Raw genomic sequence first — 21985 nt, forward strand, 5'->3', positions numbered from 1 at the left:
AACAAGTAATTGAAGAGATCCAGCACAATATGTGTCAAAAAGTGGTGGTCATTTAAATAACGTAGTATTTCACACATAATGTCAACGTTCAAAGTTTTTAAGGTTGCTACTTATGTTTCTATCCTAGGTAACAGTAAGTGTTGTCAGGCGCCATCTGACGTTTCCAACGGAAAGTTTCACATTTTTACCATAACCTTCTACATCACATGTTTCATTTGAGTGCGATTTGTGTTGTTGACAGGAATTAACTCATGAAAATTTTCGTGCGATTATTTTTCATAACTTTTGACGTTGATTATCAAGACACGAGTGCAGCGATGAACTTTATTCTTTCTACAGCGATAAAACAGCCTCCTATAGCACTGTAAAAAACTAGTATAAAGAATTCAATCATGGTCGTCGTTCGCTCCAGGACGAATTCCGTGAGGGTCGGTTGTTGTTGTGCCACAAAATACTAATGCTATGCCATGAACTGATAAAGCAAGTTCAACATGTTACATATCGTTAGGTAGAGGCATCTTTGGGCTTTAGTATGACTACCATCAATAAGATATTACATACACATTTGGCCCCGAAAAAGGTTTGTTCGCGTTGAATCCCGCATAATCTGACAAACGCTCAAAAAAAGGCTCGTGTCGATTGGTGTAAGGAAATGGTGAAAAAATACGGTCAAGGTACATCAAAGGCTGTGTATAATATCTACACAGGTGACGAATCATAAATCTATGCGTATGAGCCCGAAACATTAGCGGACAACGTTTTTCGACCTCTGAAAAAGTCGTTGATGCGTTCAAAAACTATGTTCTGGAATTACCTCAATCGGTATTGAAAAAGTGCTACGAAAATTGCTTCAAAAGCATTCAAAAGAAAGTGTATTGCTCTTCATGGAGAATATTTTAAAAAACAATAAAACCAATTTTAATCGTAATTCTTTGTTTTTTCATTATTAGGCCTGATATATAAGTAGCAACCTGTAAAAAGAAATTACGCCATAGGAAATTACGCCAAAAACAGTTTTGGAAAAAAGCCCAAACAATTTTGGAGTAAAAAAATTGGAAAAAGCGCCCAAAAACAAAAAGGAAAATACGCCAAAAAGTGTGGAAATTACGCTCAACTTCTGGAAAAAGAGCCAAAATACTAAAATGGAAAAAACGCCAAAAAAGAACTTTTTGGTGTAATTTCCAAATTAGTTTTGGAAATTAAGCCTTTAAGGAATGAACAGAGCTTTTTCTGGCTTAATTTCCAAAATTAATTTGGAATTAAAGCACAAAAAGTAACATGGAGCGGCGCGTTTTTTCCTTTAAGATTTCAGAAAAAACTAATAAGTTTATTATTGGGCGTTTTTTCCTTTTTTCTTTGGAAAAAAAGTCCAAAAGAAAATTTTTGGCGTTTTTTCCAGACAAAAATTGTTTGGCCTTTTTTCATTATTCTAAAAGGAAAAAACACCAAGAAATTTTCGGAAAAAATAGCCAAAAAATCGGGAATTAACACCAAACTCTTTGGGTTCTTTTTCCTAGGAAAAAAAGCAAAAAAATTGTATGGAGAATTTTTGGCGTTTTTTCCATTTTATTTTTTTGGCGTAATTTTCTATGGCGTAATTTCAGGGAGCCAAAGAAATATCATAAAAAAACTATTTTATGTGTGTTTTATTATCGTTTACTTTTGAAACCGCAAGATGGATAGCCATGTTTATGTTAATCCACAAAAGCTCAAATTTAACCCCTTAAGAACATTTATTCAGGAAAAAATATCTTCTAGCTTTTACTTTCTTCTGAAGCCCAAAAATGTCTCATTTTAATACCAAAACTTTTATAACGAATTCAATACGAAAGCAGTTATTGAACACATATCCTATTTAAGTCTTTGATACTCTCTTTTACTGGATGCCGTTTTTTAATAAACTTAATCTGCATAAGCACTAAGCAGTTCAAATCTTTCCATATTTTTGAATGTAATTTGAATGATGAAAGTAATTTTGTACCTATTGAAAGCCTTTACCTAGGCCCATTTTCACCTTACATGCTCATATCAAAACAATATGAAATCAGTGAGTTTGAATGTACGAATTTGTTGACAAAAAAAATTGCTGACATTTTTTATTAACAGGTTTTAAAGAAATTTTAAACCGATTAATTTTTTCTGACAACGGCCAAGTCTTCGTTAATTCCACTTTGTAGACACTTTCCTCATTTATTTTCTCAATCTAAGCTTAATCTAAGAAACTTTGACATATCAGATACACCAACCGATAACAGTCAAGAATTTTGAAAGAATATTTTAGTAATGTTCAGAAATAAGTAGAAAATGGAATTATCAATACTAAATTGTTGTTGAATTCTGACTTTATGATATTCTGAGACTGTTCCCTAGATTGAGGTTTGGTAACGATTATTGTTCCTATGAGTAAAATTCACTTTTAACACGTATTCAGATGAAATTTTTTGAGGAAAAGTCAGAAAAAAATTCAATTAATTACAATTTTGGAATAGCTAGTAATTTACTAAATATTGAAGAAATCGCTAACTAGTAAGAATCAACATCCTTTATTTGCTCTGGAAGTAGCTGTGATGAACTTAAACTTAAGTGATAAATATAGTTTAGCAAGCATATTAATTTCTTTTGTTATAATAAAATTATTTGAATTATCAAATTTTGACATACTTATGTTTAAAACAATTATTTATCCGTTTTCTGATTATTTAACACACTGCGGTAACTTTTATGAATTTATTTTTCGCTCATAAAACTTTCACTAAAACACACCATCCAAATATTTAAAAACTGAAGCCTTATAAAAAAAATAAATTGGTTGTATTTTACGTTATTTTTTTCGAAATATTTAAAATTTTAAGTTTGAAAATGTTGGAAACCACATGAATTTTCTTACTTTTATTTGTTTTTCTGAAAATATATAAAAATTACGAAGGGTATAACAATACCAGTTGGAACTTTTCAGTTTATGTTGTATTTATTTATTAACCGATAATTATAGAAGTACACCTTTTTTGTCTGTATTTTCTATTGTTTAAAACAAAATACTCGTATATATACACTTTTTTGTGTACGTCGGAATTCTATCTTTAATTTAATTCACATCACTATACACTACTATAAAATCATATGCACATATACTGATGCTGAATTAAAAGAATTTTTATTCATGGAAATTCCCCTAGCAATATTCATACGTCATGATGATGATGATGGGAAATACCACAATGGATATTCGTTAGAGAGGAGAACAGATAAAAACTATTTCTATAGAAATTTTATCAATGGAAGGTTTGGTAGGTACAGATACTTCCGAAAACTGCAAATGAAATGTCCTTTCACTTATAAGTTATACCAATAATCCTTCAAAATGTTTATTATACTTTTGTAGTATAGTGTTTGGATGTGTTCGCACTATATTTTGGGATTTAATTTGAAATTGTGGTTTACTCGCTGCCACACCCCCTGACCCCTGCCTTATCCACGTTGCTTTCATTTATATGGATATTGTTGAAAATTATGTGAAAGCTACTGTTTCCGCAGATATTCCTCTCTATATTTAAAGTTCATATAGGCACACGTAAGTATTCCGTAAATGAAAACAGATTTTCAAAACTAAAACCAACATCGCAAAAGAGCAGTGCTTAGGCAGTGAGCCTGGTCATATTGGGATAGGATTTTATATACATTTAACAGACGATGGAGAAACGCGTATAGCGATGATGGTGATGTATACAGTGGGTTATTTTTACTTTAAAATGGTTTGTTAATTAAAATTAAAAAAAGAACTCAAGAACTCTTTCTTTTCTTCTTTGAATGCCCGAAGTAAGCTTCTGGTGAAAGTTCCCGTTCTCTTCAAAAATATTCGATTTTTATAAGAAAAGTTGCGGACTATTAAAGTATTTAGTAAAATTTTAAATCAAGTAACCCTTTTGAGCATCTTACTATTTCTTGACATTTTACAATAGTCAAAATGAAGTCTGTTCTCCAGATTAAGGTATGTTCGCTTTATTTTACTTTACGAGCTTTAAATGTTTTGACGGGCCGATATGGGCCAATTTGTATGGAAGGGATAAGCACCAGAATTGAAAAGTATTTGAAAATTGGTTATTACCAACAGGAAGTTTTTTTTTTTAAATATTCTTTCAAACATTATTGATTATTGACATAACTATTTTACTGCTTTAAAATTTGTTGCTTAAATACTACTAACAAACGAATATTTAGAATGAAACAACAACAACTTGTGTGTGCTACCACCAAGTTCATAGGCTGGAGTTATAGCTATTTCACGGGGACCAACCCGATCATCAGACTCCTTTAGTGGTGCTTAATCGCTTTATGTTCAATTTAATTTTTGAAGAACTTTTGCCCGAGCTGGGCTTGAACAAGCGATCTAGCGTGTGAGGAGCTACTAACAAACGTTTGTTTATTAATTTAACATAAAAACCTTTTGTGGACGAGAACCACGACCGAATCCACCACGGAATTCAACATCTCCGGCTCCAGCTCCGACGTCTCCCTTCTTGTCAGCACCGCCTGGGGTACGTCTGTATGCAGAACGATCTTCGGCGGTCTTTGTGGAATCTCCACGAGGACCAGAAACAGTTGGTTGTGGACGAGCAGTCTCAGACCTGGCTGGGCGTTTCAATGTTGCTGGGACAATCTCTGGGGGCAAGTGCAGATAGGTCCTGATGTATCCACTACCTTCATTGGTCAAATGCCAATAGTAATGCCTTCAGGCGAATTGTTTCTTCACTAATCCACGGGAATGCAGAGATTGCATTGTCTTTATGACATGTAAGTTGGGAATTGTTTCCAATTTGGGATGTTTTGGGGCATGGAAATCTTTTTTGGCCACAGTGACACCCTCTTTGAAAAGGTATTCATAGATAGCAACGCGATGAGCCTTTGGCATAAACTACAATCCAATCACTTTTCTTCTTTCCTACAAGTTTTTAGCGCAACCATGGAGTTATTACGTTCAGTTTATTTTTTTCGTAAAAGAATATGTGAAAATCATATATACAAAAGAACCAAGATATTACTTCTTGATCGACAGTTTAAAACTGATTTTTGATTAAATATATCATATTCGTTAATCAGATGCAGTGGCGCTACATGGACGGCCATCGTTGGTATTTGCAATAGTTTAAGTTATAAAAATACACAAATATGTCATTAATTTCGATAAAAGATAGGAATTGTTAACATGCATTATTTTTTTATGAAAAAAAAGAGGACTGTTGGATTTTTATAAAAAAAAAAATGAATGAAGGTCGAAAACAATATTATCTGTGAGATAAAATACAATTGAAGCCAATATTTTTAATTTTTAAAAAGATATTTGAGTGGAAAATTAATGTTTATCAACTTTTAGTAATGCTTTTTTAGGTTTTTAATTTTTGCAAAAAACTGTCAATTCGATTTTTCGCAAAATTTTATAGAAAATAATATTTTTAATAAAATAAATTAATTTGGAGCATATATCTCAAGTTTTTGAAAAGATATTTCAGTCGAAAATCAATTTTTGCAAACTTTTATTCATTTTGTCTTACTGAAAATCCAATATCTCAAAGTTTTGAAAAGATATTAAGGTCGAAGATCAATTTTTACTTATTTTGAGTAATGTTTTTTTAGATTTTTATTTTTTATAAAAAAACTGTCAATTTGATTCTTTTTTTTAATTTTATCAGATTTTAAAAACGATATTTTTCGTTGCGCAAAATTATTTTGGAGATAAAATCAGTTTTCGAGGTGAAAAATTTTTCTTTTCAGGTTTTTTGATTTATAAAAAAAAAACATTTACTTGGATTTTTTTCAAAAATATACTGGTTTAGTATCAAGTTCAAAATGTTCACCTTTTTTTTAAACTACTATGATAAAAAAAAACCACCCACTCAATTTTTTTGAGAGTCCCTTCTGCATCTTTCTACATTATGTCGATATGCCTACTGGTTCTGACTCTAGGGACCATGAAACGTCGAGAAATGTCAACATTTTCAATTTGACAAATCGAGCCGATTACAATAACTTCCTATTGGAAGTTAATAAATGTTTCATATATATTAATTCTATATAAAAGTTTAATTTCCCAAAAATTAAAGTAAAAACACTAATGTTTCTTCAAAATTTATTTGTTTTCCTTAATTTGTTTATTTTTTAAATAATTGATTTATTTAAATGCACCTATTTCCTTAAATTCAAGAACCAAACATTTTCTCTCTACAATTTATAAGTTTTTTTAAATTCTTAAGAATCAAAATACTTTCAAACGGTTCACGGAATGCAGATTTTTTAGAATTTGTCTTCTAGCATTAGCTCCATTCTACGAGTAAGCAGACTGATAAAAATATAAGACTCTCAAAAATTTGTTCCGTAAAAATTCGTAGGTTAGGTTAGGTTAAAGGGGCTGTGGATACAGAACGCACACTCTTATTCTAAAAGAAAAGGTCCATTGTGACACCACATAAATCTGGAGAATTACTTCTTACTAGTCGAACCATTTTGAGCTTTTTATAAAGCGAAGACAAAATTTGATATCCTTATTAGCTAGTTCACTGGGATTATCGAAAAGGTAGTCTCTCAGATGAAGTCTGCGTCTTAGTGAAAGGGCAGGGCATGTGCAGAGAAGGTGAGCGACTGTTTCCTCTTCTTCCCCATCCATACAATCATTTGAGGCTACAACAATTCGTATTGCTTGTCTGCCCATAAGACAGTGCCCCGTAAGGAAACCTATTAGGGAGCTAATATGAAGTCTGCTTTGAGATAATAAGTCTTTAGAGCGCTTTAGGTCCAGTGAAGACTATATGAGTTTTGTGGCTGCGCATGTTGGTAAATTGTGCCACCTAGAGTTTGTTATCTTAAGAGCTGCTACTTTTAGGAGAAGTTTACATGTATCTAACCGTATACCTATCTTTTCCCTTTCAAGTGAAAAAGGTATGACGGTTCTATTTTTAGCCAGTTCATCGGCTCTACAATTTCCTTGATGTCTCTATGGCCCGGCATGCAACAGAGGTGAAATACGTAAAAAAAAGCCAGAAAATTCTATATGTCAGATTATGTTTTACCCACATTTTTAAGTGGTGCTCAAAAACTCATATTATTTCGAGTGTGTTAAAGCCAACACACATCACCCACCTCCACTTCCCCCCTGAATAAAAGTCTGGATATGATCTTGATCACTTTACCCTAGTTCTCAACGGACTGCTATGCTATTTATTTTAAGTACTAAATGTAGGCTTTTCGTTTACTTAGATCGTTTGTTTTAAAATCTCATAACATATACTCAAGGTAGTATCCGTGACATGATAGTTAATGCGAGAGGTCTTGGGTTAAATCAGTACCTAAAAGGTTTTTATAAGGCTACTATAGCTCTTGCGTCGAATTGACAAATTTTCCAAGCGTAATTCTTGTCATTAACAGTGCTTTTCAAATTATCCGTTCGAATTCGACATAGAATTGTAGGCCTCCTTCATTTGAGTTGAGAGTTGTAAGTTACTAGGCCCTCGTTTCCTATGGACCGTTGCTCCACCTAAAAAAAACTCAAGCCTTGTCGTGGTAAATTGGAATCATTAAAAGGCTTAAAAATTTGATATATTTACCCTCACAACATTTTGTTTTCATTTCTTAAACATATACTGTCCACTGTCTGCTGCCAGGGAAAAATTTATTACAAAATTGATCCCCAAACACGCTGCTCACTGTTCTAAAAATTATTGCCATAAAACTCCATCAAAATGAAGGACAAAACACTATCCGAACAAAACACTGACCAATAATTAGATAAGCTGATGAATGCACTCGCTGTGCAATTTACTTAACCAGGAATTCATGGAATTTCTTTTATTTATTGCTGATGAATTTCAAAACTGTGATGATGTCATTTTGTTCTTTATTCTTTGGGTAATTTCTGTTTTTCGCTGATGTTGATATAACAACTGTCTTCTGTCGTATATTTTTGTGCACAGAAATTTATTTATATGCCTTTGGCACGTATGAGGCAACACTTCAAAATGGGACATAAGCCAACAAACCAATTATAAAATTTTCTTGCGATTTATTTCTTTTCCAATGTAATAATATGTATGTACTGTGTAAAGGACATTTATGTAAGTATACAGGGGGCCCCAAAGGCAATGGTCTAATCCTAATATGGTAAAAGGTCAGGTCAATACCAAGTACAGAATTTGGTAACTTGTCTGAAATGCATCCAGTTTTCGAATAATTGTTGTTTAAACACAATTATGGAAAACTGGCTTTAAGTCAATTTGTTGTCTACCAATAGTTTTTTGCAAACATTTAAAAAATTTTAATAATTTTTAGCATACAAAATTTTACGAATTGGATAGAAATTTAATGAAACTTGCTCGAAATTTTTGATACAGGGTTAATAAAAAACGGTATGAAAGTAGATGTTTTTCAAAACTTCATTATAATAGCCATTTCTCGAAAATACTAATTTCTCCTGGGTTATGAGACCTGTCTTCTCGCTTCATTTAGTTTGGCCAATTACTTCGTGTGACACCCTGTATATTTGTATACAAATGTATGTTTGTACGTTTTCTTTATATGTTGTCACTTCGTGAATCTTGATCGTGACAGAAACCGTTTTTCAAGCAATAAAAAGCAAAGCCTTGGGATTGCTTTTGTATTGTTATGAGTTCTTAGTAACATATGTCATAATGTATGTTTCTTTTAAGTATATACAAACAACAACAAAATAACAATATACAATGTATATAGGTACCTCTATGTGTGAACATATATGTACTTTATATTTAAGAAATAAATTTCTGAGGCAATTTGTACCAAAGGCGCGAGTATCCTTGGTAAAAAATGTTGTAAATTGAGCTATTGTGTGGAGTTCTTTACATTTAGATACAAAACCACTTAAGCTATTTTGAAGAAGGATATTTAAAATTCATAAGTGGCGTCGTTTATTGTGAAGAATTCATAATTTATAAAAAAGTGATTTATTTACAGTGTTGTGATTTTCTATGATACATTAATAATTTTATGCAGAAAATAGTTTTTGTTTTAGTTTCAAGCGTGGAAATTGTCTATTAAAGTAAATTATTAGGCTTTAAAAGCTCTCATTTTTTAAAATGTTTTTTTCTTGTATCAGTTCGAAAAATTAAAGAATAAACACAGTTAAAGTTATCAAAAACTATAAGATGTCAGAAATTTTATCAAGAAAAATCATTAAATAATTTATTGAATGTATTTCAATACAATATTTCAATTTATTAAGAAAATTGTAATGTTGTGAAATGTTTCCACTGATATTCTAATAAATGAAAGAAACCAAAATTTAACAATTTTCACATTCTCAAAAACTTTCTATACTCCATATTCGTAGAGCTGGCTGCAAATTTTGGGAGTAGAGTAATAATATAAACTCCTTGATGTGAATGTGACGTTTACACACCATTAAGCCACGTTTTTTTTCAGTCGAAAATTACCATTTTTCTGATTTTGAGGTCGAAATGATAACCACATTAGTGATCAAAAAGTCAGAAAAATTCTAATGATTATAAAAATGCGCGTGCAAGACGTTTTGATATTTAACTTCCCATAGGAAGTTATTGTAATGGGTCCGATTTGTCAAATTGAAAATTTTGACATTTCTCAACGTTTCAAGGTCCCTAGAGTCGAACTAAAAGATTTTTAGAAAGATGTCTGTGCGTGCGTGTGTACGTACGTTTGTACGTCCGTACGTCCGTACGTCCGTACGTTCGCGACGTTTTTTTCGTCCTCCATAGCTCAAGAACCAGAAGAGACATATACTTCAAATAAATTTTGTAAAACAGAAAATAAGGCGGAAAGATGCAGAAACGGCTTTAAAAAAAATTGCGTTGGTGGTTTTTTTAACACAGCAGTTTGAAAAAAAGGTGAAAATTTTGGTTAACCCTAAATATCTTGCGAAACAAAAACGCTAGAGGCTTGAATTAAATTTAATATAATATATTGTAACGTGATACCAAACAAATATGTTTTTTTGAAAAAAATCCAATGAACGGTTTTTTTATAAATCAAAAAAACTAAAAAAAAAATTTGTCACCTTTTTACGGATAAAATTTGATTTCATCTCCAAAACAATTTCGTGCAACGAAGAATAATGTTTTTGACATCTGATAAAATTATGAGAAAAATGGAATTGACAGTTTTTTTATAAAAAATAAAAACCTAAAAAACACATTGCTCAAAGTTGGAAAAATTGAATATTGATTCAAATATCTTTTCAAAAACTTGAAATTTAGGCTTTGAACTTATTTTATCTTATAAGAAATATTGTTTTCAACATTCTGAAAAATGTTGAGAGAAATCTAATTGAAAGTTTTTTTTACAAAAAATAAAAACTTAAAAAAATGAATGAAAGTTTGTATTGGCTTTAATTTACTTTTTTCTTTCAAAAAATATTGTTGTCAACATTTAGTAAAATTTTGAGAAAAATCGAATTAATAGTTTTTTTTACAAAAAATAAAAACCTAAAAAAAATGTATACATGTTCAAAAATTGTAGATATTTAGTTGAAACTACTTTTATCTTTCAAAAAATATTGTAGTTAACATTCAATAAAATTTTGAAAAAAAATTAACTGACAGTTTTTGTACAAAAAGTTAAAAACTTAAAAAAAATTTAACAAAAGTTGGTAAAAATTGAATTTGGACTCAAATGTCTTTTCAAAAATTTGAGATATTGGCTTCAAACTAATTTTTTCTTAAAAGAAATATTGTTTTCAACATTCAGTAAAATTTTGAAAAAAATCGAATTGACAGTTTTTTTACAAAAAATAAAACTCTAAAAAAAAACAATACTAAAACTTGGTAAACATTTATTTTCGACTCAAATAGCTTTTCAAAAATTAAAAATATTGGCTTCAAACTTATTTTATTTCACAGAAAATATTGTTTTCGATATTCAGTAATTTTTATTTAAAAATCCAACAATCCGATTTTTTATAAAAAAATACGCAAATTTTGTCAAAATTGATACGAGTACATATAGACAAACTTTTAAGCAAGACAAATCGACAGACGAGATGGGAAGTTATCAGTCTGGGTCGCATCGCAGCTTTTTTTTAGAAATTCGATATTTTAAAAACGGGTCATCATGGGAAATGTAAACCGTAAATGTAAATCTGAAAGTACAAGAAATATTTCTAAACACATTCTGGATACATGAGAATACGATAAAATACAGACGTGCATTCTTTTTAAAGTAAGGATATCTACTTTGGAAGTTGAGTGTTCTAAATCTTTGAGATGGTATTAAAAAGAAGCTTCAGAAAAAAGTTCACAATCTATAACATCTACCCAATTTTCCATGGTATTAAGTTTTCTTTCAATATTTGAACATATGTTCTACAATATAACAATCGTTCTAGAACTTATAACAAGGCTCATACATAGGTTAAGACTTATGCTAATTATAAGCCAACTTACTGTATAAAAACGTTGTTTATTGTTGCGATTTTTTTTACAATATTTAAAGATTTATTGTTGGTATTTATTTTAATGATAATTTCACTTTAATTTTCAATAAAAAAAGATCACTTTATTTAGCGTGGCCGCACTAACCAACTTTAAGATGTTCATTCTTTTTTCAACATTTAGTTTTTCAGACGGCCACTACGCATTTAAGTTGGTAGCAACTTACATTTTCTGGAAGTTGAAGATTCATTAACTTCCCATAGATAGTAATTGTAATCGGTCCGATTTGTCGACTTTAAATAAATTTTGTTAAATAGGGAATAAAGCAGAGAGATGCAGAAAAGACTCTCAAACAAATTTGTATCATAGCAATTTAAAAAAGGTAGAATTTTGGTTTGCCCAAAATATCTCACGAACTAATATCGCTAGCGAGTTGAATTAGATTTTATACTATAAACTGTAATGTGATACCAAACAAATATATTTTTGGAAAACAATCAAACTACGTTTTTTTTATAAATCAAAAACTGAAAAGGAAATTTTGTCACTTCGAAAATTTTACTAATAAAAAATGATTTTAACTCCAAAACAATTTTGTGCAACGAAAAATAACGTTTTAAACATCTGTGTAAAATTTTGATAAGAATCAAATTGATTATTTTTTTTTTATAAAAAAACTTTGAGTTATGCTTTTTTTTAGATTTTAATTTTTTATAAAAAAACTGTCAATTCGATTTTTCTCAAAATTTTATCAGATGCCAAAACATTATTCTTCGTTGCACAATATTGTTTTGGAGATGAAATCATATTTTAGTCGTAAAATTTTGGAGGTGACACAGTTTTTTTCAGATTTTTTGATTTATAAAAAAACGTTAAATTGATTTTTTTCAAAAAATATATGTAATATCACGTTACAATATATTATATAAAATTTAATTCAAGTCTCAAGCGTTTTTGTTTCGTAAGATATTAAGGATTAACCAAAATGTACACCTTTTTTTCAAACTACTATGGTAAAAAAAAAACACCCACGCAATTTTCTTGAGAGCCCTTTCTGCATCTTTCTGCATTATTATCTGTATAACACAATTTACGCGAACGTATGTACGTACACACGCACTCACAGACATCTTTCTAAAAATCTTTTATTTTGACTATAGAGACTTTGAAACGTCGAGAAATGTCAAAAGTTTCAATTTGACAAATCAGACCCAATATAATAACTTCCTATAGGAAGTTAAAAATGTGTCCACATCTGGCTTCATATTGCAGATAAACACCATGTAGCCTGAGCCAGAATTCGACTTAAATGTTCGACTAAAAGTTTAGCCTTACTACAGCAATAATTAAAAGGCTCAATATTTTTTTTTTGCATGCAATTTTAAACTTTCAACACCAATATATGACCTGCTTAATCCTTAAAAACTTTTATAATCTCTCAATAATAACTTTTTAAAAATAGATAAGAATTTCAGTATAGTTTTAACCAATCTTGTCGGTCATCAAAAACCTTTTTATAACTACCGAAATTCCTGGTATAGCTAACAGATTCCAATTTGTTTTTATTTGATAGTCAAACTTTAATTTTATAATAACTCTGTTATATAAAATTAAAGCAACTGCATAGTTTTCTTGCAATAAGGAAACAAGTTGATTTTTTTTAAATAAATTAATGTTGTGACCTTCTAAATCGTAAAACTCAAAAATTCCTTGTTTTGCATATAACCCCATATGCGTCTTTTATGATCCTTTTTATTTTCTTGTGTTTATGTCCTTTTTGAAGAGTGATGTGCATAATTTATAAAGAAAATTAATCTAGACAGTACAGAAACTGAAAACCCATATAATCCTATCATAAAAGTAGGTAAATCCATTTTTCCTACCACACTTCCAGCCTTTTGACTTCATAGAGGGGGTGTCGTCCTTACAGTGTGTATGTAATATTCAACAGCTTTAAAGTTTAAGTTCTCACCTAAAAACCATAGGTACATTCACCTTAGTCTAGGTAAATAATGTTCATCCCCAAAGTTAACTTCGTAAACCTTATCCCTTAATTCGCATGTTTTTTCTAAGACACATAAATATTTTTTTGTTTTCTAAAGCAAAACAAGGTATTAGAGTCGAAAACCACGACATCTTCTATTTATGGAAGTGTAAGCTCATCATAAATCACCTAAATATATAACTTTAACTTTTATTTCAAAAAACAAAACTCTGATGAACGTTAAACCGTTTAGGTGAATACCCTCTTGAGAAGGATAAAGAAAATCCAATAATTCACACAAAGCTTCAAGCATGTCACTCAATTAGATTCAATTCAATTTTTGATGTCTTTGCCCACATAAGTGATTTTCCATAAACTCGTGTGGGATGTGACAGTCAAGTTTTTCACCCGAAATATCTCCTTTAGGAATACAATCACACATGTAGTTCATGGAAGGGGTAGAGGGTAAAAGGCAGATAACATATCCAATAAACCTCCAGCTTATTGGGAAAGGATAAAAATTCCTACATGTGATATGTGTGCTAGGGCTTGCGTGTGCAAAGGATAGGTCACTTTACTTTGACAATTAGCAGATTTCTGACACAAAAGTTCCAAGAATATTCGCCTTTTTGACCGATGATGGTGTTCAATCCATTTCAGACACACTGGCTATCAATTTTTCTTCGTTTCTTTTTCCATTTATCCCCCTTTTTATGACCCTTCTCTTATAGCAGTCTCTATGAAATACGACTCTACCAGAAGCCAAAAACTCTTTGGGTAAGAGCGTATGAATGGAAGCAAAAGTGCGGGCAGAGTGGTTCAATTACTGTTACTGAACCCTTTTGCCTTTGGAATGGACACTAACAAATGCACAGAGAAAATAGCAATTTGGTTTGCAGCTTTGGAAAATGATTAAAGAAGGAAGATAGCCTTGTAGTTTATTTAAGTTAAGTATACGCCCGAGTGGCAATGTCAATGCGTAGAATTTAAGTTTGAACATGTGCCATTTCAAGTTGGTGTGGGGTGGGAGTTGGGTGAGAAAAAATGACATTCTTTTGAAGTAGCATATTTAATCGACGACCATCCGACGTTGGGAAGATGACTGGATGTTGGTGCATCCGGATTAAAGTCATCCTTATGAAGAGGGTAAATTTTCTGTGCCTCAGGGGGTTTTCATGCAGTCTATGAAAATTGATTGGTATCTTAACTATAATAACTACATATGCGATGGATAATAGTTCGTTAAGAGATTGTGTGTACACAAAATTATAGAGCTCAATTTCACCGCTTGAGGCGATGGGACTACGTATATTTCCCTATAGTGTCGGAATTTATACAGAAACGATTGTTCATATTTGTCATTTATTTGTACCTATTTATTCTTAATTTTATGACACGTGTCTGATTTTGACACGCTTTTGAAAATAAAAATATAATAAATGCTTTTAAGTCGATTTAATGAGATTTACCTGCTATTCCTGTTTCGCCTTTGGGTGTACGGTACGTATTTATTTATGTGTACGTTCGTTTCTATATTTATTTTATTATTTTCAAATTATACATGATTCAACACCATAGGAAACCAAAAATTCTATTTGTAGCTACGGTAATTGAGTCATCATACAAATCATCAAGATTTTAAACATCAAAAGTACCTATAAAATCTGTACAACAGAGAGGATAAATGATGTAAAGGGGATGTAAATTATTGTAGTAGGTAGATTCTTATCCTTATGTAAATTCTCTCGAAGGAAGACAGGTTAGGTATATCCTCGAGCAGATTTATTATAATCTTCATATTTTCAATGAAGTATAATCATCTTGCAAAATACGATAATAAATTGGTATTAAATTGAAGTAGATTTTGCCAAATCAACAGATGAGATGTAAAAATTACCCTACAGGAATATGTATATGTATAATGTTTATGAACGTATCGAATATGTACCTATGTAAAGTTATATCCTTCTTTAAATCTCTGTTGTAAAGTTTCCCCAATTATTGGGTATATATTTTTGTTGGGATAGAAAAATATTTATGTTTACTGGTGGAAGCCTTGATGTTGACACGTTTCCATTGCAGTCTTCATAATTAGGCATTTTGAAGCGCGTGTGAGTAAATTGTGCATACCGACGTATATAGAAATAAAATGTAGGGTAAATCAGGAAATTCTTTTTCTATGATATGATCCAACATTTTTGTGTTGTGTTTTAAGATTCAAAAATTGTTTTGATTTGTATAAATTAAACTGTTTTTAGTTATTTTTTCTTTAAAAATCTGTGTTCTTTATTGAATGACTGATAAACTTAAACATTTCAGTTCCTAAATCTACTGGCCCAGGTGAGTGTCCGGAGATAACCTATTGTCCCAGATCAGCGGAATCAAATGCTTGTGTTGACTATTAAGCAGACTTGATGCCCGTGTGCATCCGTTGAGAAATTGTTTCCCATGATAAATGTTGAGTGAGCTTCTGAGTTCCTTCGATTTGATTGATTAAAGAAGCAAACACAAAACTTCTTACGCCACCTGGAGGCTACGGCGAACGTTAAAAAGCAGCTTAATGATAATACTATAGATCTTATATGCAAAGCCTATATTGTTTTCTTTTCTTTATTTTGTTTACTTTTCTCAAATCGAAATTTCCCAATTTTGTCACAATTAAATTAACTGAAAAATAGAAGAAAGTTTAAATTAAACTCTTTTGCTAAAATTTTAACGCTTTAATTAGATTTTTGATTGTCTAATTTTCTAATTTGATTATCAATAAATCTAAAGATGAATTTTTTAAAATGTTATTTACGAAAGAAAAGGTATAAGGGGAATGTCTTTCAAATTTACAAAATTTCACCTTTATTTGTTTAGTTTCGAAAATGTTAATGGTTGTGGTGAATTAAGAAGGCAATAATTAACTTTTTGTATAAAGGACAGCAGAATTGAAGGTATTTCTTGTTATTATATAATATTTTGGAAAATGTTCGATTTTCATAAATCTTTTCACTTTTAATCCCAGATCCGGCCATAGTGCACATGAGTTCCCCAAAAATGGTACAGTACCCGTGTTTTGTTGAAAAATCTAGGATTGTAGACGAATAACAAAAACAAATATCCGTAGTATGAATACTACCGATAAAAGTTAAAGAAGAATCTTACTACGGATGGGTTTTTGACATTTATACGAGTCTCAAATGGATCTTATGCGATTTCGTTCTCAAATGATGGTACTATTGATATTGCATTTGTATATCGATGGGTCTGTTCGTTAAGTAGTTGTGCATTTGAAATCATGTGTTTTCCATTGAGGAAAAAAAGTCAATCTGTTACTGTTGATATTATTATTATTTTGTTGATGAAAATGGAGTAACTAGACTTATTTTGCAAAAGAAAACAATAGAAAAGATAATTAAATTTTTCAATGATTCCACAAAAGGTTTATCTGAGTTTACATTAAATAAATCTTTTTGGTGTTTCCACCACACAAGAAGATTTAAAAATGATTAAGTTTGACAACATTTTCTAAAATACAAATTGTGTTTCGATGTTTCTTATGGAGTGAGATAGTTTGACTCGTGTTAAACAATGAAGAACTGAATACTTCAGCACCATACGAGAATATTGTACCTACTCCATGTTCAATTTTTTTTTTAATTTGATTAAAACAAAACTATATTTTTTGTACACGAACATGGGAATTAATAGACCATAATGCATTATCTGTAAAACCAAATCCTCCAAACAGATTTTTCTTCAGACGTTTTGACGTTTTTTTTTTGTTTAATTTTATCTTTTGATTTTCACAAAACTTTTTTGTGTATGTGTTTTTTTATTATTATTCTGAAAGATTTTCTTTTAGTTGTCCCATTTTTTAAATACAAAAATCTGGCTGCTGACGATGCGTTTTTTGTAAATTTTCTACTATACTATTTATTGAATGCCAAAAAAACACGGGTAGTCTAATAGTTGATGATTTCAGATGTTTGAGATTGGACTCAATTGCCTTCTAAGTCCGAAAAAGCAGCCATTTGCATTCGTTTGATCTTAGCGGTGGTGTCGTTATCTAAATTTATAGCGTTGCCTAGGTAGACAAAGTCCTTGAATAACTAAAAATTATAGTTGATCATGGTGACTTTTTGTCAAAGACGTCATCGTTAAATGTCCTTTTTTTGATGACAGCACATACTTTGAATTTCCCTAATTGATCACTAAACCCATCTTCTCCGATTCTCCACTGACATTACCCTTTGATCTTCCAATTATGTTAATATCATCGCCGTGTCCGAGTAATTGGATAGACCTTTTAAATATTTTGCCTCTAGTGTTGACGGTTGAATTTTGAACAATTATTTCCATAACAAAGTTGAAGAAGTCGCATGACAGTGCATCGCCTTGTCTTAAACCTTTTTTGAGCTGTTTTCCAACCTTAATGGAGCAGAGTGCATTCTCCATTTTCAATCTGGAAACAGATAAATTTGACAAAGATTAGAAAACTAGGCATTGATCCCTATAGATGCTTTTATACGCGGCTTTAAAATCGATAAATGGATGGTGGGTACCGATTTGAAGTTACTGAGTTTTTTCTAAGATCTGTCGTAATGTAAATGTTTGGTAAATGGTGGATTTTCCTGGTCTGAAGCCACACTGATATGGACCTATCAGGTTGTTGACGAACCGCTTTAGGCGTTCACATAATACGGCAGAAAGGATTTTATACGTGATGTTCAGGAGACTGATGCCTCTATAATTGGTGTTATTCTCCTTTCTGGAGTATTGGGCTAACTATACTAGATTCCACTCATCGGGCATGCTTTCATAATAATCTATTTTTCAAATAAATTGTTACATGCTCGCTACCAAATCATCGCCTGATGCTTTGATTAATTTGGTAACGATGCTGTCAGCTCCAACAGCTTTTGTGGGCTTCAGTTTCGTTATAGCTATCTTCACTTCGTCGAGATCGGAACTGTTGTTCTGCGTCGCATAGGTTGAGTGGTTCTATCTCCTTTACAGCTTAATTTAATTCATCATCGCAGTTATATAATGGAGAAGTGGTCTTGCCATATTCTCAACATAGACTGCGATTCTTTTACCTCTTCTGCTAGCGAGCAGCTCTAGTACTTCTGTGCAGCGCCATTTTGTATGCTTGTTGCTTACCAGTACTCGTAAACCCGGGTTTTTTTTTTGTGGTACCTCTCTGATGACTGCAAGACAATTTTTTCACTGGTTTTCAATGCCTAATGCCAGCAGAATAGGACCTCTTAAGAGGTTGTTAAGGACGCGATTGGAAAAAGACTTGGCAATTTCTTGCGATTTCAGCTGTCATCGAATTTGCTCACAGTACTTCTTAGACGTAACTTGGTTGCAACGAGGTATTGGTCCGAGTCCATGTTGACCCCTCGGAATGTTCGGAAATAGTGTAGACTATAGAAGTGTCGTGTGTCGATCACAATTTGGTCAATCAGGTTGACAGTTGATTGATTAGGAGATTTCCATGTCCCTTTGTGGATATCAATATGTGTGAACGTCAGAACGTCTCGCCCCTCAGCAAAATCGATCAGCCCGAATCAGTTTTCGGAGATGGTTTCGTGCAGGCTGTTACTACCGATTGTACCACCAAAGATGTCTTCTCTTATTACCTTGTCGTTTAAATCTCCAAAGACAATATTAATGTCATAGCCAGGGCACTGCTCATATGTCTTGTACAAGAGCTCGAAGAATATTTCTTTGGTGTATTCGTGTTTCTCTTCTGTAAAATTTAATTTAAGTGATACAAAATGTAATTTTATAGACATAGACTAAGCTATCCAAAAAAAACACCTTGTTAAAATGTTGTTATATTTATAAGTTTGTTTCTAAACAAAATAAAAGTATGCCTTAAAAGAAATCTAATCAACAATCCTAAACCAAATCTTGGAATCAGCTTTATTAAAATTCATATACATTTTTTAGAAGAAAATTTTATTAGCTTGAAAATTGTTTGAGTTTTTGGATTTAAGATAGAAACACACATTGTTATGAGCTAAAAGCAATATTATTAATCACAATTCTCCATAATTAAAAGTTCTTATAATCGAAATCTAATGCATGTTAGTTCGCGATGCTTTTTTTTAGGTCTAAAGGTCTAAATTTAAAATAAATTTAGTTTTCATTCAATAAAGTCAAGATGTAAGACTTTTAAATTGAAAAATATAATCCAATATTATTTACAAACAATAAAGTCCTCCACAAATGACTACTGAATTGTTTAATGTTTTAAATTTCTCGTCAGCTTCAAGGAAATTTGTGTAACCCCTTTGTTACCCAATAACTCTACATCAACTTTTTTAAGCTAATCACCAAATTATGTCCTTTCAAGTATGTTTTCCTTATAAAGGTATGTTAGATATTTTAAGAATTAAGAACGATTTCCAATCGAGGCCTACCTCATCCTGATCCTCAGATTGTTAAGACTACCTCAGTTACATTGATGGATTTCTGATATATGTTTTATCATCGCCTTTTTTCCGAGTCTTTTAACTACTAAAAAATTATTATACCAATTACGAAACCTTTAGAATTGTATGGGGAAATAAACCCATACTTAGCATACTAATTAAAGCCCTTCCTATTTAAATTATCCGACTCTCCAAAACTTTTTATCTTACAAACCTTATCATTCTAGTTACTCAGTTTAACATTGAGTTGCCTATTTGTAAATTGAAGTAGTTGCAGCACCAGTCGAAACTTGTTCCGATATAATATACGCGTACATAATTTTTGCAAATTTCCATTGAACAACAATATAAATTTTTGTTTTTGGATGAAATAGTGTTTCTGAAAACCCATCAGGTATTATTTTTTATCGAAGTGGTTATGTTTTAAAAAGCTTCATTACTTCGCTGGACATGATTTTTACTTCGAATGCAGGTTTTTAAAAGTGTGTTCAAAGTAAAAACTCAACATTTTGCGATATGTGTTTTTAACGTTGAAAATTTTAAAAATTTGCTTAAAACTCCTGAGTCCCAAACCACTTGCTATTCGAATACTTAAAGCAACAAGACAAACTTACCCTAAAAGTTCTCTTGTGCTTTTGACATATTATTCAATTAGAAAACTGATGAACAACTCATTCATGTGATGTGAAATATTTTCTTTCCATTTCGATTTTTTTTTTTCAATTAAAATTGAAAAATTATAGATGGTTTGAAATAGAAAAAATACGGGATATGACACATATACGCTGTAAAAATTCGCTCTCTAAAAACATTAATTTCAGTATTCAGTTCCGTTGAGTGGGTTGGGTGTGTGTGATGTATATTATAAGAAAAAAAGAAAAATCATTCATACTTTATACTCTCGGTAACATACCCACAAATGTATTCCATTACGCGTAGTTATGTACCAACTCCCACACCTCAAAGAATTCGTATCTAAGTGCAAATGAAACGTAGTTTAATTAACAACCTAACTGATGCAAGGAACTTTTACCCGTTTACCCGTGTGTGATGTGATTCTTGCGAGGTTACGCTATTTCTGCGAAAGTTGGTGTTGTGGAAAAGTTTGTTGGCGGTGATTACAATTAAAAATAATTTTCTTATTTTCAAAATAAAAAAGAAGCACGTATAGCTATTTTAAACTTCCACGACGTGATGTAGAATGAAAAGTTATTCGTTCGAAAATAGAATGGGTCCCATAAAATGGTACCTCTCTAAGTACCTTCCATAATGCACAGAGTATGAAATGAATCACGTGAACCTATCTATCGAAATAAAAGTTGTGATATATCATACCAATTACGACTACTGCAAAAGATACTCGTTAAGGATACAGCACCAAACTAATAATAAATAATGGATAAACTCGATCTCGTAGAGACCACAAAAAAGTAGTTGCAGAGAAGCTTGTGCTTTATGATTATAGTTTCGTCAAAGCAAGTTAAATAAATCTTAATCAAATGGAGGATATAATGAAAATATCTATCACTCATGTTGATGCCCTAACCAGTTAATTGCATTCCCACATCAGCATCAACATTAAAAGAACTCTTAAAAAATTAGCATTTTTATGATGTCTCATCGCCAAATAGTACGATGGACCAGCGTCACCGTCAGCGATGCGATCGACGACGCTTTTGTCTTTGTTATTGTTGCTTTCGGACAACAGTAACTATAACTCTCAAAAAATTACTTTTATCCAAGAATAATGGAGTAATTTGCGACCATACAATCGCATCGCACATATAACGAACGAATAAAAATAATAACAGCTGGAATTGTCTAGACTAATTTTTTATGTCAACTGAAGTGTATCAATTTCAAAAAACGTATTCAACCAAAAGGCACATTCTCACACTTTACAACACTTTTCTTTACACACAACAAACGTCATTGAAGACCGCACCACAATCACAAAGCGATAGCGATAGCGATAACGATAAGCAATGAAATGCTAGAACTAGAGTCTTGAGTGCCAAAAGCCAAATGCTGAATGTTTGAATGGGCGAATGCACAGCACATCACAATACAAATAGAAAATGGAAAATGGAAAATGGAAAAAACACTTTCCCAGGACAATCATTCATATAAATCAAAAAGTGTTTGGT

General features: G+C 31.4%; 1 pseudogene; it reads right to left on the bottom strand.

The window, feature by feature from the left end:
* Nucleotides 1-4403: 4403 nt before the first annotated feature.
* LOC129947200 (40S ribosomal protein S10b-like) lies at nucleotides 4404-4909 on the bottom strand (annotated as a pseudogene).
* Between the last annotated feature and the right edge of the window lie 17076 nt (nucleotides 4910-21985).

The sequence above is a fragment of the Eupeodes corollae genome, chromosome 2, assembly GCF_945859685.1.
Source record: "Eupeodes corollae chromosome 2, idEupCoro1.1, whole genome shotgun sequence".
Taxonomy (NCBI): domain Eukaryota; kingdom Metazoa; phylum Arthropoda; class Insecta; order Diptera; family Syrphidae; genus Eupeodes; species Eupeodes corollae.